The sequence below is a fragment of the Haliotis cracherodii genome, unplaced genomic scaffold (genome assembly GCF_022045235.1).
Source record: "Haliotis cracherodii isolate W230 unplaced genomic scaffold, xgHalCrac1.p SCAF_1, whole genome shotgun sequence".
NCBI lineage: Eukaryota > Metazoa > Mollusca > Gastropoda > Lepetellida > Haliotidae > Haliotis > Haliotis cracherodii.
Genome location: NW_027266264.1, coordinates 24,096,991 through 24,116,341, shown reverse-complemented (window position 1 = coordinate 24,116,341; position 19,351 = coordinate 24,096,991). Strand labels below are relative to the sequence as shown.

Genomic DNA, 19,351 nt, shown 5'->3' with positions numbered 1-19,351 from the left:
TGGTAGGCAAGCGATGGGTATTAATTAGGGACCTATTCTGCCCCAGCAAGCCATGGATCCTAGGGGTCAACTCTGCCCCAGAAACTCCATGGTTGTCAAGCAATGGGTACAGGGGACCCATTCTGTCCCAGAATCACCATGGTAGGCAAGCGATGGGTTTTAGGGACCTTTTCTGCCCCAAAATTTTCAAGGGGGACATGTTAATACAATGAACAAAAGTTTTGGGATAATAAGTTTCCAATCACATTTTCCTCTCCATTTGTCAGTGATAGCTATGAAATAAGTGAGGTTGTCTTGACGAACATATCATTCCTTCTGGTGCAAAAGATACCAATACATGAAGAACAATTCCGTGGTCAAATATCGTATGGAGTCCTTGACAATAAAATCACACTACTAGTCCATTTAACAAGTAATCAATTTCACTGAACTTTACAAGAAAATTGTGATCAATTAAATGATTTGAATCTAAAACACAATCATCACCTTTACTAATGAAAAAAAGTGATGCGACCAATAAATTCTTAATTAGCTGATCAAAGAGACCAACTAAGACATACCGATATGTAGGAGCAATGTGCTACCTTACAACACCCTGGACTGGAATTGTTTCCGATAACAGACAGTTTACGGTCCTGAAACCCAATCAGTCAATGAAACCGTAACAAAAAAAAATGTCTGAAGTGGTAATGTCCCTTTAAGTCCACCAGTATACATCTTACCAGTCACCAGGGTACCTCATTACCTCTGTGGAATTTGATTAATCGGAACATCAACGTCATAATCGACACGTCCGAAGTGAGCTCACCACAGCTTAATTCACTTGCTATTGATCAGCCAAGAGGACCCATGTACAAGTGGAAAGCCATGAGCTTACTCTAACGCAGACAACTTACCTTCCTAAATTACTGGAAGAAATTATTAGATTACCTCCAAATGAACAATGTCTGCCATGCACAATGTAGTAAAGAAACGCCAGCATAATACCGTCCCCCGGATGGGGGCGCGGACCTGCCCGAAGACCATGCTGTACGTGTACTCATCAGGTAGAAGTCCCTCCCGAGATACCCCACAAGAAGAACCCTATCTAATTTCTGTAATTATCTCAAAACATGGGAAGGAAATATGATTCTGGTAGGACAATCATGTTACATTCCAAAAATAGAAAGAAATGTCAGAAATTAGGTTTCCAATTTAAATAATATGCTTCAGTGCATATATGTCAGTGCCCACTAGACTGTTAGCTTCTAATTTTGGCAGCTAATTATGTGTTAGTGATGTAGGGAATTTTATACAATGGGTCATTTGTCCTCATGAAACCTAAACTTATAGGTCATTATTGTAGCTTGATAGGTCACTGTGAAAAACTTAATCGTTGAAAAAAATAAATAAAATATTTCATTTGTTATATTTAAACAGCATTGTTGTAGTTACTTATTTTGTTTGTTTGTTGTTTAATACCGTCCTCAGCAATATTCCATCTATATGACAGTGGTCTGAAAATAATCAAGTCTGGACCAGTCAATCCAGTGATTAACATCATGAGCATCAATCCACACAATTGGGATACAATGACATGCTTTAATCAAGTCAGCAAACATGATCACAGATCCCGTTAGCCGCCACTTATGACAAGCATAGTCACTTTTAACAGCAAGCATGGGTTACTGAAGACCTATTCTACTTCACTTGTATATGGTAAACAGGCAAACAGGAAAACTAAAAATAGCAATGAGTATATACTAATTGGTGTTAACTTTGGGCCTTTATAAGTGGACTATGGATGCCAATACATGTATGTGAATGGGGAAATTGCAGCTTAAAATAGCCAATTGAAAATAGGGTAATTCTTAGGGCTGTGCATTGGCAAAATAATTGTATTGCAATATATTGGGAGCTAAAATGCTTAACGGAGACACAGACTGTAATCAGATCCCGTTTTCTACATACTGAAGTAAATATTATTAAGCTTGGTCCTTTTGGAGTATATACTTACTCCTTCATTAGTTAAATGATCTCAATATTCATTCAACTGATGATTCACCAGCATTACTGAGATACTGCCTCGACAACATCGATGATCAATGATCAATGCACAACTGACCAGCTTTGATTTGCTTTTCCCAAACACTGAAATATGACACTGCCGGATTAATTAATTGGCACATCAGTGATCTCTCTTCAGGGTGGTCAGATAACTTGAGGGCAGCCGGCTGGTTCATCCCTGTGGGGGTGGGGGGGGGGTGGGGGGGGGGAAAGGCAGACGCGTAATGATGGCTTTACAGGACATGCTCCAACTGATCAACTGGGCCCCAGTAGGAGTCTCCCAGAGTCAGTGATCAAAACAAAACTAAAGAACATACTGGTTCCAATCAAATGTCAGACTCAAGCTGCACTTATGGCAGCACAAACACTGAGCAGCACACTAAAAGGTACATTTGCTACACAACTGCTAACTCCGCTTTTGTTCAATGTGGATCCCCCCACCAGTATTTCATTCATGTCCTCTCCCACTCAGTGACAACATCCAATACTATCCATTGTGTATTAGATCAAAAGTAGGCATGACTTGTTTATTTGGGTTTTCAGGACGGCCAACTTCAATCTTAGTGTTGGAATTTAAATTAGATGATTTAAGACCTGTTTTCTCACCATTATCCTGTTGGGTTAGCAATAATCAGTTACACATTCTGTGTGTATTAATTGTGTTTAAATCATGTTGAGGAATGATGACAACAAAGAATTGTAATGTTCACTGAAAGTCACAAAACTGTTCCATGCCTTCAGGTGAAGCTTGTCAGACCGTGTTTCTGTAATTTTCGTGGAACGACCAAATCTTAACCTATATCCATATCAATGTTTGATATTCCCAGACATCGTGGTTTCTAACAAGATTCTCATTCAAACTTATTTTTCATAATTTCAACCTTCTTTCATCATGTTCATTCTTACGAAAATGAACAATTCTGGTTCCCATGATGGTGCTGGTAATTATCCTCATCAGTATCTGGCGCATTCAGGCAGCCATGTTGGAGAAGTAAATCATGGGCAGGCGGGCGGATGCATTGATCATGGATGGATGGATGGATGGATGGATAGACCATGGATGGATGGATGGATCTTTGGTCTAGGTGAGCTAACAAAAAATCTTACAATGTGTTTAACAACATAATGGGAAGTGCCTAATGCGTCAGCATGAAAGGGAAGAATGAATATTATTTGTAACAAACACGTCATGGGTTCAGGGAGGCAGCACAGTTGTTATTGTGAGGAAGATGATACATGCCTTCAAGAGATATCCATAGTTGGCATAATGTCGGACATGAGAGTACAATCTGCCAGAGGCCATCACGAATAAGTCTTCTGTCATACTGATCAATACAGATGGCCTGGAAACATGCTACCTGGGGTGAAATAAATGCAAGTTTACAAATCTGAGACGAAATACAGGAGGGACATGTGTCAAGGACAGCTGGTGTGGGAACATGCCTGTAGCACAGATCAGCACTGTACAGTTGACCTGGAAACATGCCATCAGTACAGATCAAAACTGTGTGGCAGGCTTGGAAACAAGCCATCAGGCATCAGCACAGATCAGCACTGTACAGCTGGCCTTTGAACATGCCTTTGATTTGTTGGTTGGTTTGTTGTTTAACGCAGCACTCAGCAATATTCCAGCTATATGATGGTGGTCTATTTAAATAATCGAGTCTGGACCAGACAATCAAGTGATTAATATCATGAGCACCGATCCATGCAGTTGGGATTGAGGCCAAGTCAGCAAACCTGACCACCCAATCCTGTTAGTCGCCTCTTACAACAAGCATAGTCACCTTTTATGGCAAGCATGGGTTGCTGAAGACCTATTCTACCCCGGATCTTCACGGGTCAAACAAGCCTTTGAACAGTTCAGAACTGTACAGTCAGAGAACAAAATGAGAACTGTACAGTTGTCCTGGAAACATGAATTCAGATGAGCATAAAATCTCCATGGTTTATCATGGGTCATCATGTGTGTAGACAGTACTGACAAACTTACCAAGGCAGCAATGAGGCCAGGGTCAGCAAGATGGAAGAAGGAAGCTTGGGCACCAGACACTAGGGGGGTGGAGTTGGGGGTGCGGGTGGGAGAGGAAGACGATGGAGGGGGTTAGGGAGATGTGGTGGGGGAATAGAATGGGAATATCATTGATTGGATTGGAGATGAGAGAGAGAGGAGGCCATATTAAGTAACACATTTTGATTGCTTACAGTTGGCCCCAACCAACCTTTGCTAGTTAAAAGTTAAGTCTGTCTATATCAAATTCAGCAAAACCTGTTACATCTCGAAATATAATTTGAACATGGACCTAACAGATATGGGTTGGTAGGTAGGTTGTTTTATAAAATTTCACTTTTTGTTTGAAGTTTTAACACAAATGGCTTGTTTAGAACTGATGCTAGCATGGTTAGCAGAGCTTGAGTTAGTTATATAAAACACGCACCTGTTATTGAAACATGCAACCTAATATTTATGTCTATATACACCAGACGCATGTAAAAAAATTCAAATTTGTGTCTGACTAACCAGTAATTATCCACACTGGATTGATCTTTGAACACTCTCAAGTTTCAATTCCTCAAATCATTATTTACCATACTACATCACTAATCCCTGCATCATGTGTAATTCAGGACACATGGCAGTCATCAGGGATCTCAGGTTGTACTTATTTACACTAATTTGTGCATCTACCTTTCAACTTAGATAAATTTATGAGTCCAAGGTGCAACCTGGTTTTGTTTCATGCAACTAGCTTTTAATGTCAACATGCATCCTTGCAAATTAAATCAAGTTGCTTGATAACAGTGTTAGAACCTACACCGAATTGTCGCTCCTAATTGTATTTCACCTATATATTATTATATATTATACCTATATAAACTAATTGTAATTAACCATATAACCTATCCTTACTTGGTACAATTAGGGTTAGGATAAGACACCATGAGACAAAAACAAACAGGAAACAATAAATATTTCAGATTATATTTGGGAAGACCTTAAAACTTTTCACTAGCCTCAGACAAGCAGAGTGGTAGCTCACTATCTGACTAGCAGCATGGTAGCTCACTGGCTGTGTCTGACTAGAAGAGTGGTAGCTCACTATCTGACTAGCAGAGTGGTAGCTCACTGTCTGACTAGCAGAGGGGTAGATCACTGGCTATGTCTGACTAGCAGAGGGGTAGCTCACTGGCTGTGTCTGACTAGCAGAGAGGTAGCTCACTGGCTATGTCTGACTAGCAGAGGGGTAGCTCACTGGCTGTGTCTGACTAGCAGAGGGGTAGATCACTGGCTATGTCTGACTAGCAGAGGGGTAGCTCACTGGCTGTGTCTGACTAAGAGAGAGGTAGCTCACTGGCTATGTCTGACTAGCAGAGGGGTAGCTCACTGGCTGTGTCTGACTAGCAGAGAGGTAGCTCACTGGCTATGTCTGACTAGCAGAGTGGTAGCTCACTGGCTGTGTCTGACTAGCAGAGTGGTAGCTCACTGGCTGTCTGGACCAAACAATCCAGTGATTGACATCATGAACATACATCCACGCAATTGGGATACAATGACATACATAAACCAAGTCAGCAAATCTGACCACCTGATCCCCTTAGTCGTCTCTTACAGCAAGCATGGGTTGCTGATGACCTAGTCTAACCCATATCTTTCATGGTAGGGTACAGTGAGTGAGTTTGGTCTACTGCTGCTTTGAATGGTATTGCTGTAAATATGACTGTTGACCATGTTGAGGATATTGTCCATGGACTTACAGTACTCCTAACAAACTCCTACAAAAACTGAAAAATCACACAGAACTGAAAACTCCTTATAAATAAATTCACAGAAATGAAAGGCATAGTTAATCAAAACTTTTTTCCTGCTAAACCTGGGCAAATGTGTAATAGACCAGCAATGACAAGCATAAGCATTTTAGAATTCTTACTATAATTAATTTTAGATTTGCAGTATACATCAGATACATGTCAAAACATTATGTCAATAAACATGACAGAAATGTCATGATATGATCAAAACATACATATTCAGCCTTACAACTAACATGACTAATGAGGGTTTCTCGCATAACAAATTTTACATTAAACATTTGTATCAATACATTCATACAGTTTCTGTCCAGTAAATATTTTATGATAGACGTCTACCATGTACATTCATGTCACATCTATCATGACGTGGGTTTTTTAGACCAAACATGCCAAAAGGTCAAACTGCAGGGAGCAACAGCAGATGTGACAGAATCAACATGATCACCTAGAAAATACAGTCAGTGGCAACTAATAACACCATCATAATAATAATGATAGATATAATAATATTATTATTATCATTAATAATTGGAATAATCCAATGACATGTTCGATAGAAACAGGGTTCTAGTATGTTCCCTATATAAATATTGTACTTTCTACGTAACAAAGGTCTTGAAACGAAGGGATAGATGAATGTAGACCCATTGCTATTTCAATCTCATAGTGAATAACAAGAATTTCAGGGCTAATTTCATCCAGCCTTTAATTACAGTTACTTATGACTCCCCCTGTCCATGCCACACTGTCATTAGTGGAGACTTGCAACTCTTCAGAACACAAAACTCACCATATCACTTTCCACATGACAACAACATTTATAAGCAGGAAAGTGTAGGAGAATGTCACAAGTGCTACAACTCAGATATACATAGGATTAGATTTAACAGAGCAAGGTTTTCACATGAAAGAAGGACTGGTGACTTATGAGTCAGTTTCTTCCTCACAGTATAAAGGACCATCATTAGCCTTGCTCCAAGTCTGCACTTGTAATATTATGATGTCCTATGGCCTATGGCTTTGGCCTTGAAATTCTAAACAAATCTTTGAAAAAAAGGGTTGTATTGAAAGCAACTCTCTGAAGCTCCTGTACATAGTAAATTAGAAAGTATAGAAAGACCATAAAGACTCCAGCCTCTCTTTATGATCACAGGCCTACAAACATGTCAGGTTATTATAAGATAAAATAATAAGCTGAATTGTTTCTGTTTTTCATTATATTTTGTATTATAAAGTAACTAATAAAAAATATAATTAAATAATCATTTCCTTCATCTTTACCAGGGCTAGCAAACTTGTCTGGCTACAAGCCCATGTGACCAGAAAGCAGGACAACGGTTGAGGCCCACAAGAGAACAGCGCGTTGGTTAAATATACCATGCCCTGGTGAACGACTTGAACATGCCCAGGGATACACTGTGATATACACCAGGTTTTGCCTTACACAGCAAGACACTGGAGCACAGCCAATATATAATCAGATAAGATGGTCACCATAATTAACCAAGGTTACTGAAAGTAGAACCAACCTTACAAGGAGGGGTAAATGTACACCAAGTACTTGCACACAAAATGCATTTGCAAAATAAACCTAAGAATTAAACTGCAGAGAGGAATATTCAAGCAATATCACAGCAACATGTAAAACATTGGCAAACAAGGCAAAAAGTAAACAGGGCTCCGACACCAACATATTTCTAAGTTCAAAACATGAAGAAAACAACAACATTTTCTCAGAAAATCGACTTATCATAATCAAACATAGCAGTATGGAAATAATAAATTTGAAAAGAATCCAGCAGGATAAGTTATGGGTCGCACAAATGTTTCATGGTTTAAGTAAAAACAATGAAATGAAATGAATGATCACCGATTTAAACCAACCACTTCTATTCATTCAGCTCTTAAAGTAAATGATGCTTTGAATTTTTTTGCCCTAGAACACCAAACGAGACCTTCTATACAATAAGAGCATGCCCATACAGTATGCCATTTGCACATAAAAAAACCAGTTCACGCTCAGTTCATTGAACTACCCAGTATCATATTTGCAAAACTGTTGAGTAATGGCTCCAAATGCGATTCCTAATATGGCTGCTGATGCCGACATATTTGCATACTTATCACAATTATTTGAACTTCCCTTTTTTAACATGTGGATTCTGAGTAATTCATGTTGATCATACCGATGATGGTGTTGAACATGTTGGACCAAAATAGAATTCCCTGCAAAATGTACATTTATCACATACATATTGGGTATCCATCAGTATTATCCAGGATCTCAAAAATGTCTTTGTAAATGTCCTAAAAACAAGCCCCCACAAGTCAAGTATGATTTCTATGGTAGCCAAATTATTGCTTCGTGATTTTTTTTAGACTTTTAAGTCCTCTTGATCCCCAGCGAGGTGGCCTAGCATTGGTTACAGGTGTCTCTAAACAGTTGTAGATAATAGTGTTATGCCAAAATATGTTTGACCATTTTTTTTCTAAATAGAACTTTGTATTCATGAATCAACTGTATATATATCAACTGGTTCTCATCGCTGTATGGCTGAAAAAAAAGAGCCGATTTGACGTAATATTTTAACTCACGCACTTTTTAGACATAAGAGTTGAAGAACAATCAGAGGTCTAATTACAACTAATAACAAAAACTGTAACTTCCTAACACTGACCATGCAGGTTTAACATAACAGCAACACACAAAAATCCTATTAATTCTTTAAAAATAATGTTTGATTTGTGAGGTAACCGTGTACCAGATGTCGAGTGTTGTCCCATCCCCCAACATGCATCTGGACCTTCTCATGCACAGGCAACATATCCCCACTGATGTGTCCACATGTTAGAAGACAGGGTGAAATTTGGTTGATGACTGTTTACCGTTGTCAAAGTTATAAAAATTTGATCAAACACACTCCAGTCATGTATCAAGGCCCCAGAATACTGCAACATGCACTGCAGAAAGTCCGGTCCACACTGCGAGGACAAATACCAGACTGTCTGGCTACTGGCCTCAACACAGCCACGTCCTGTGGGCTGCTTATTCATGCACATGGCGCCAACTCAACACCAAAACAAACAACAAACCAAACAACTTGGACTTCTGAAATATTTTCCCAATTCTCTTCATAATTTCTGTTTCAATGTTCGCTGAGCTGCTTCAATTTGTATCGAGTTGTTCTCAAACATCCCCAAGGAATGTAACCCAAATATCATAGCGGTAGACACCACTGTCAAATCCCACTAGTCTGCTGCTCAGTTCGGATTAGTGGTTTCTCTAACATACTAGATTTTCGTATTCCCTCTGGATTTCACTAGTCTTGAACGAACAGACTAGTGACCGTGTCTATCCCTGGATATAAGGTATTATACTGCTCATGGTTGTTGTTATTCTTGTTTGTTGTTTAACGCCACACTCAGCAATATTCCAGCTATATGATGGCAGTCTGAAAATAATCGAGCCTGGAGCAGACAATCCAGTGATTGACATCATGACCATCGATCCACGCAATTGGGATATGATGACATGACCATCCGATCCCGTTAGACGGCACTTACAACAAGCATAGTCACTTTTACATTGTAATATTCCAGCAATATGACTGCAGGGGACACCAGGAATGGGCATGACACATCCCAATGTGGGGAATCAAACCCAGGTGAACAAGTGAAAACTTTGACCACCAGGCCACCCGCCTCCACTCAGATGATGTGAAGTCACCTTCGACATTTTTCTCTCCAAGTCTGTATGTATACAAAGGTATTTTACATGAAAGGTGCTTTAGCTATGTATAGATTTACCCATAACATCATATTATGGAGATTCAGGGTTAGACAGTTCCTATTAACTTATGATGGTTGTGAGGAAGGGTCTATTTTCCCTATTGCGGTTGTATTGCAATACTTTTGTGACAGTATTAAACCTACTTGAAGGCGTGATAATTATTCTGCTTTATATAATTGAAATCAATAAAGTATTGCTGACAATCTGAAAGATGGCCATTTTCCTCTCTGTTGCTACTCAAACCAAAGGGAATTAACTCTAATTTGAAGTTGTCGTAATGCTTGTTAACCAATCATACAAGCAGCTTTGAAATTTGAGTAACATAAATATACATATTATTTGTAACTAACTCCAGTTATTGAAACTATCGATTGTTATGCATACGATTGACAGTAATACTGGCATTTTTAAAATTCCTATCGCTATGGAACTATCGTAGGGCAAACAATTGTAGTAGTTCGATCTATCGTTACTCTCCTCATTGTGAGGTCACTAACGGGACTTGGTGGTCAGACTAGTGACCTAGTTGATAGCGTACCATCATACCATCACAACATGGCTAACGATATCAATCACTGGTTTGTCTAATTCACAAGCCACTGACACATACTTTAAAACTTACTGAAAGTGGTGTTCAACAACAAACAAATAGGACAAACAACCAACACAAAAATGCCTATTATGAATAACATGCCTTCTACTACCTTGACTACCTTGGATCATGGTGCCAGGAGGCAGGGGTTCCCAACTAACATGGCTTCATCATGTCATAGTCTAGAGAGAAACATGGGAGGGGACCAAAAAGGATGTATTATCACAAAACATAATAAGTGTAATCAAATTGTTTCCAATAAACATTGTTTATTGTTCGTCCAGTGATCTCACATGAGTCAGCCAAGTCAGCCACTCATTTTTCACACACCTGAAAACATGTTGTGAATAGTATTTTGGTAATAGCAAAAACAACACTTCCTTAAATCTGCACAGGACATTTTCACATGCCAAAATACAAATGGAATAATATTCCAGGCATAGACAAACAGGCCAAACACAGAGGCAACGTTTGTACATGTACAGCCTCAAAATAATGGCCTTCAATATGTTCACTGTATTTGCTACTGTCAGAGCGACTCCAGGAAGTTTCTGTTTAGTCAAACAGCAACCAGTCGAACTATGCTGTAAACCCCACAACACATTGTTCCCACATGGCATGTGTTGTTTCTAGTTATCTCCCTTACTTTCCACACAGGTGCTAATCACCTGGCAACATCTCACAATGAGAAACACAATCTCAAATCAAACTACCTTGAAATCCCTTCTCTAGCACTGCTGACATGGACAAAAAGACCCCCAAAACCTCTGTAGAAATCCATGAAATATTCTTCTATCCAAATGTCATACACTCAGGAACCTAAACTAACAGATATGCAACTCATAATTTGCTCAAAGATAGTCATTTCCAAAACAGCATATTCTAATTCACTGATTAACACTTACTGTCATCAGTATATTACAGGGATTAAACCAACTTTAAGACTTGATAATTATATTGCTTTATATAATTGAAATTACTTCCACTACAAGTACTACTTGCCTCAACCAACTCAACATGTTCATGTTAGAGTGCAAGTTTAAATGGTATATGTAACTTTGCAGATTTGAATAGATCGCAACATCGTCAATGGAAATATTGTATTGACAACATCAAAACCGCACGAAAACATTGTAAATAAGGCTTATGTGCATTTTTGTCCTGTCTATCAATTTCAAAGGCTGAAACGAAAATACAGCAGAGGTGGAGCCTTTATATACAGAGGATCCATATATGGTCTTGTTGGAGGATATTACCTTTAAAATTACACCTTTAATTGCACAAGCTACCTCTAACATTACACACTTGATCACACAAGCCCTCCCCTCAGTTCTCACTCTAGCAGGCAAGCCTCAGTTCTCACTCTAGCAGGCAAGCCTCCTTTCTCACTCTAGCAGGCAAGCCTCAGTTCTCACTCTAGCAGGCAAGCCTCCGTTCTCACTCTAGCAGGAAAGCCTCCGTTCACACTCTAGCAGGAAAGCCTCCGTTCACAGTCATGGTCGGAAAGAAAACAGTTTCTTCCCCATTTTAACTCTTAGGCACTCTCCTATCCACAATTAAACAATGATCATTTGCACACTGTACTTTACTTCATATGAGTGGGATTAAAGGGTTGAAAAAACCCTTTTTCTTCAACATAAAAGTGACAAATGCCATTTACATAATAAATTGAGTTCACTATTCGGTGAGAAAACATGTGAGAAACATACTATTTCTTCAATTGCGTTGAGTGTTCGCGTTTCGGTTCTTTCATTTATTTTGTTGTGAGACTGTTTTGTGTTTAAAATATTTCCTGATTTGTTTATAAAATGATGAAGCATTGATGGTACTTACTTTGTTTCTTTTTGGGTATCCTGATAACGTGACGATATGTCCGACTCTGACAGTGACAAAAGTTTTCGGGTTATCCAGTAATGTGAATGTATCTTGGAAGATGTATTGGTGATTTTGGAAGATGTACAAGTGAACCGCTACCTGTGACCAACAATAGTGACGAAAATAATGAGGATGATTCCCAGCTTCTATGCATGGATTACAAGTGATTGCATAACACAGATTGGTTTGTTTGTTTATTACATATTCTCCAGATCACAATATCCCGTTGCAGTCTTGAAATAACACTACAAAGATGAAGCGACATGTCATAGACTTTGAACCTGTGTCAATGGCTAACGTGTTACACTACACACGTAGCGGAGTGTTTTCTGTTACCCGGACTGACTGCTGGCATAAATTATGCAATAATCTCCTGCAGTTACACGTTGTTGTGAGTGAGTGAGTATGGTTTTACGCTGCTTTTAGCAATATTCCAGCAATATCACGGCGGGGGACACCAGAAATGGGCTTCACTCATTTACCCATGTCGGGAATCGAACCCGGGTCTTCGGCATGACGAGCGAACGCTTTAACCACCAGGCTACCCGACCACCCCAATATTGAAAAAAAATAAATGATAAAATGATATGATTCATGTTTCATCAAGGTTACTTGACACACCCCCACTAGCCTACTCGTGACATGCTTGGAATCCATACCAGTATTATACATACAGCACAGGTCTCCCGAAAACTAAATGACTGCATATGGTCTGTACCAGGCTGGTGGTAATACCCAATCAGCTTGCACGTCTAACTGGACTTGCTAATAAAGTTTTCAAGATTTGTTTGGGTTGTGACAAATACAGACCTCAAAATACATACTTTTTATAAAGAGCAACAGTGCTAACTGTATGTTTTCACACTTTTATTCTTGGCCATAGTATTATACATCATACTGGCTACATAATGATGTAAGAAAAATGTATTCCTATTTTCCATGATGCTTGCACTTGAACTTTAAACATGTTTCAACAGAACCAAAATATACATACCTCCACAGTGATGAGTGAGTGAGTGAGTATGCTTTTAAGCCGCTTTTAGCAATATTCCAGCAATATCACGGCGGGTACACCAGAAATGGGCTTCACACATTGTACCCATGTCGGGAATCAAACCCGGGTCTTCTGCGTGACGAGCGAACGCTTTAACCACTAGGCTACCTGACCGCTCCCCCTACAGTGTTCAAATGTTCAACAAATGCCATTGCAGCAGTGGTAGGACACATAACACTTACCAGCCCTGATAATAAAAGATAAGGACACTCACCAAAAAGGCTAGACTAAAGCTTAGTCTCTGAAAATACATAATTTTCATAGAAACAAACAACTCCAATAAAATTGAAACCGAGTCCCAGTGAGACGGGAGATTCAGAAATTAACCTGTGAAAAATCTGGACTTGCTTCATTTCAGGCATTTCTTGAGCATTACAGTAAGGGCTGGGCGGAAGGGGAAATACTATGGCACAGGGGCTCTGAGAGGCTACATAAAGCATGACATTCTCCCATAGCAGGCCAAGGACAATTTCTATTCTCTCTACAGTTATTCCACCTTCATGATGTGTAATAAAGATTTACTACCGTGTTAAGAAGGCTGTGATTGGTTTGGTCACCATTACATTGATCATCATTAATTAACAAAATCACCCAATCAGCGTGGATGTCAAAATCTTATAATCACCACACCTCAGTGCATGGTAACAGTCAATCTCCAAGAAATGGAATACCACAAACCTGTATTTTATTGACATTGTTTTTCTGCTGGTGATTACTGCTGTAACCATGGTAATCCTTGCCAACACGGACAGAGGGATAATAGAAATTAGGCCACACTAATTGCTTTACGGATCTGCCGTCTGTAAATATTGTTGAAATGGAATATATTTTTTCTTAGAAACTTGCTTCTTTGCTGTTATCCTGCCAATAAGCTGAAAGCATACTGCACCAAAATCTTTTTTGTATCAATGTTTAAAAAATCAAACATAAGGCCACACATTTTGTATTTTTCGTTTCACAGGCCCACCGCGCCTACTGAAACATGCTGAAAAGCAGCTGGAAAAGAAACAAATCAATTACAAAAATATTTATTTTTATTAAGTCTCCAACTTGTAATATAAATCCTCTCATACAATATAAAATGTTATGTATAAATTCCATGTCCACATGAACTTTTATAAGTGATGGAAGGGGAAGGAAGTGAGCCAGACACAGTCGCTCGATATAAATATGTCAGAAAAAAATAATGGGGACTGCAATGAAGTAGCAACAGGTTTTTATCACTGTTATTTTGATACATCATGTTAACCTCTTTAAATTCCATATGCATTTATTAGAACATCTGAAAGCAACACAATCATAAATGTTCATGTCTTTTCAAGCATAAGACATTTCAGGAAACAGTAGAAAACTGACACCGCTTACATAATAAACATTACATTTGTCATTATGCAACATCACTTATTATTTTTATAAGCCATCTGTTAACCATAACGATAGTACTGCAAAATAGTTGTGTTTGATATTCAAGCTTATTAGTGATTAACTACTTGTCCTCTCATTACCATGATGTCAGTGCAGAGCTGTAATCGTCACATTGTGGAATGTGTGTGTACCTTAGTGTGCGTGATATGATTCTACCGCTGTACGCTGATGGAAACAGATTGTTACGAGACAGTTGTTACAGGGTACTATAGAGTCCAGAAAAGATTTTTAACAAAATGGTACAAGTGGTAAGTGTGGGTGGTATAACCGGTATATTGCCATATTGAGGTTCACTCTATCCACGATACGTATCACAATATCATGTTTAAATGCTCGATATATCAGGTTATTTCAAATGGCAATTTTAATCCTGTGTTTAATGTTATACACTTGCCAAATACCCAAATCGTGAAACCGGAACGTGCATCCATGCCTATTTATTGTATGAGTATCAATTATGTTGCACCAGCATCTTGTTTTGTTCCATTAATCATGTTAATGAACTTCAATTCCTAAAGCGGTGTTTCAAATTGCTTTTGAATTCAAAATTTAGAATTATACAAAATATTGTGATACGTATCGCCATACGGCCTTGCACATCATAAAATAGTGTGATACACTTTAAAACTCCAATACTCATCCCCAACAAGTATCAGTGTCACCTTTGTCAATTGGCTGTTGACTATATATCCAGGTGAGCTACAGTCATGTGACATCAGTTTTTATAACACTCTGGGCCCTGTTACACAAAGCTATTTTAGTGCTAAGGTGATCGTAACTCCCATACTTTAACAAAGGCTTACGGCAGTCATCGCACTAAGATCGCTTTGTGCTACATGGCCCCGTTCATCTATTGATTTAGATGGCATCAGTTCACATGGTTTCCATAACAAACATACCTCAAAGAACATTTCTAGACATAACTACAAGGGTGTTTTTCAGGAACAACCTAATAAATACTTGAACTTAAGGCTTGTGAAATATCTTGAAGGTTGTGTGGGTGGTCGATATACCTTATGACTAATAGTAGCACAGTTATTAATCAGTCATGATCAGCTGTCTAATGTGCACTAAATCTTGGGAGTATCACTTAGAAATCAAGGGGGCTCCTAGAGACCTTCGACCGCCTCCATGGTCTAGCGGATAGAGCATCTGCCTGGAGAGAGGAAAGGTCTGTGGTTGGATCCCCAGCCATGTCATACCATAAGATGTTTATAGGTGGTACATGCTACCTTGACTGGTGCTCGGCTTCACACACTGTACCCATGTTGGGAATCGAACCCGGGTCTTCAGCGTGACGAGCGAACGCTTTAACTACTGGGCTACCCGACCGCCCCTTAAGGGGCTAAAAGAAGACATGGTCGGATCAGTGTCTGTATACTGTGTCTGAGTGGGGTGTCCATGTTATGCTGCAGCATGGTATCTGAAAGGGCTAGTACTATAAAACCAGCATTATTCCAGACCATAGACTTGCACAAGTCTCTAAGGCAATAATTATTAGTTTTAATCATAATTTCAAGATTATATAAAAAATTAGAAAAAGTTGTCCCAATAAAAGTTCTTATGTAATGTCTGCTTATCTGGACTTGCATGTCATAAGGATAGAAAGACAATACTCCCATGGACTTATCATTCTGTACAGCTTTGGAGCAAGGCTATCCAGACTAGTTCAAGCAGACACACTCAAAAGTTCACCATATAAGTGCAATAAATCTTGAATGCAACTTTAAACCCTATTTCAGCTCATCTAACCTCCGGACCTCAAGACTCTTTGGCTACCATTTTTTAAGTTGAACCTAACCAGTCCCCAAATTGTTGATTTTTAACTTTAGGGCTATTACCATTATGGGTATGGCGTTGACAGCCTTGACCATGTTGACGTCATTGCAAAATCTTAAACACTGATTGACAAATTAATAGGTAACAAGACAACAATAACACATAGAAATGTATGCACTGAGAACAAATGAAGAAGTGAAAAATAAACACATAAAACTTTATAACTATTTTATAGAACGGAGGAATTACGACTTGAGACTGAAAAATTGCATGTCTGCAATTACAAATGCTGACCTGAAATTTTCCCTTTGCATAGTGACAATGGTTTTATGCTGCTTTAAACAATATTCCAGCAAATATCACTGCAGGGGACACCAGAAATGGGCTTCATGCATTGTACCCATGTGTGGAATCAAACTTGGGACTTAGGCATTATGAGCGAACGCTTTAACTACTAGGCTACCCCACCACCCTAAACCTGTGCAGAGCAATGCAGTGCTAAATCAACTTAACTAGCTCACAATTAGAAAGAAGCAGTGTAGACAGTACACCAGTCTCCTGCACATCCTGCCATTCTCCAACCATACCCCTGTAACCATATACACTTGACATTTCATTGAGATGCAATTTGAGTTACACTGTAACTTCTTTCAGATCATCATTTTAACATTTGAAATTGACATTTGAATATTGTTGAAATAAACATTAAATATTTTTGGTCACATGTGGGGGTTTAATGATTTTTCCCGAGGTTGTCAGATTTTATGCTGAGCTCAGCTGTTTAAGCTAAAACATGAATAATGACTTCGGAATTATCATGATTATGGGATGCAAGACAAATACCTCGGAGCAAGTCCCTAATTAACCTACTATGATCTTGGTGATGATAAATAATGATTTGTGAAACAAGACATGATCCATCAATAACCCATCTCAAAACATATGCAGGTATATCAACTGCATGTGATTAATTCAACACCTGGAATCAGTGCCTAGCACACTGTATACTGCAACAAAGACACACATGTGATGGGCACGAGGCAAGTGACAATACAACACCACTAATGACAGCACCTGATAACCTCAGGCTTGGATAGATCAGGTCAAGTCTTGTGATACACCCACATTGTCACCTATTATCTTCTTGGAGTAAACTGCTGACAGAACAAAACCGGCCTTTGACCAAGTCACGATCTGACTAAAGTTGAGTGAGATAACTACGGTAGGTACTTTGAAATAAACCTGTTGTCCTAAATTAATTATCACTGTCCACCATGCAGTCAGCGGTAATGTGATACCTAGCTGCAGCATGTTGATAGGGGTTAGGGGTCAGATGCCTAATCTGCATGACTGAATTTAAGATACCAATTACACATACAAAGACTTATTTACACACTGGGGGAGGGAGGGAGGGAGGGAGGAAGAAGGGGGTGGGGGGCACCTGCCTATCAAACAACATACCCCAGAAGTCGGTGTCAGGTTATTCAAACTTTTCTTGTCTGCTCATGATCAAACAAGCAGAATTTTACCCTAATTATATAGAGGCAATCTCTTGATTGAAAGCAAGGCACTATACCTAATTAAGATGTCTACACCTAATTGTAAACATCCATCATCATGCAATCAGCTATGATTTTAGCCAACATTCACCATAACATTTTCATATGAAACTGCACTAATAAAACACAGGAGCACTCAGCTGGTATATGACGAATATCCTCACCATGCATTTACTTGCATGTAATTTTGTTGAATCATGCGATGATATATGAAACATTGCAAAACAGTCTATATTGACAATTAGATGGATGGGTAATTAACTCATTATCAACATCCAACATAATTCCACAGTGAAATTATCTTAAAATATAAATTAAAGGTGCTGCAAAACCATTACGACATAAGGTTTGAAGAGGCTAATCAATAAAAATGTCATCTTATATGAAGACGATGATTCATCAAGTGATCAGAATGTTTAGTGGATGGTAGCTGTCAGGACAACTCACCAACATGCAATTAAGATATATAATGTAAATATACCATGATACCTTTTTCGAGTTTATAGATATATCATGCATACCTTTATGGACGGCATAGACACTGAAGTTGCATACTTAACCTACCTGATCTTTATGTTCGATTGACAGCTGAACAAGCCATATAGCCTATTAGCTTATTTGGATATAGAGTCTCATGTAGTCTTCAGCGTTGTATGAAATAACTTTCCTTAACTGTAAAAAACCCTCTAAATCCAGCTTAATCTCGCTTTGGGAACAAAGAGGCAACAGAGAAATCGCACTTCCCGAGTTCACAGGTGGTCTCAGATGGTAAACAAAACACTTCCTCCAGCGAGTTGCTCACGCAGTCTACGTCATCTCTAGTGAGTGTCGATATTTCCACCTCCCGCGGAAGTAGAACTTCTAGAAAATGTTACTGTATGCGTGTTTCACTTCCTGTTGTCTATGGGAACACTTGAATACTTACCGAAGCAGTCTTGTCCTTCACATCAAGCTTTTCTACCAAAACGTGAATGGAGAGCAAGCTGTCATTCTGTACACGGCAGCCATGCCGTATTTGTTATTTCCGTTGGGCAGAATGGAATACATGCATCTGATTGGTCGGCTTTATTACAGCTAAGGGTAAATTTCTAGCGGGAAAAGGAAAAGGCTATGATTTGGCGATTCTGCAATGCATACCATTTTATCGTTCCATACATTTTGTACTCTGCTCCCGATATTTAATATCTTGACACTATATTTTGCTTTTGGGCGGTGGGGTAGCCTAGTAGTAAAGCGTACGCTCGTCACACGGAAGAACTGGGTTCGATTCCCCGATTCCACATTGGGTACAATGTGTGAAGACCATTTCTGGTATCCCCCGTAAAACCATACTCACTCAGTATATGTATATCCTAATGCAGGATATTTACCATCCCCAAACACACTCGCGTGATAACCTATATATATATATATATAGG

General features: G+C 39.0%; 1 protein-coding gene across 1 annotated transcript in view; it reads right to left on the bottom strand.

The window, feature by feature from the left end:
• The window catches only part of LOC139474795 (solute carrier organic anion transporter family member 5A1-like), a 75,041-nt gene extending 56,096 nt beyond the window's left edge, over positions 1-18,945 (bottom strand). Inside the window, exon 1 of the mRNA XM_071257922.1 lies at positions 18,859-18,945. The gene's annotated coding sequence lies outside the window, so the exon portion shown is untranslated. The remainder of the gene's footprint in view (positions 1-18,858) is intronic.
• Between the last annotated feature and the right edge of the window lie 406 nt (positions 18,946-19,351).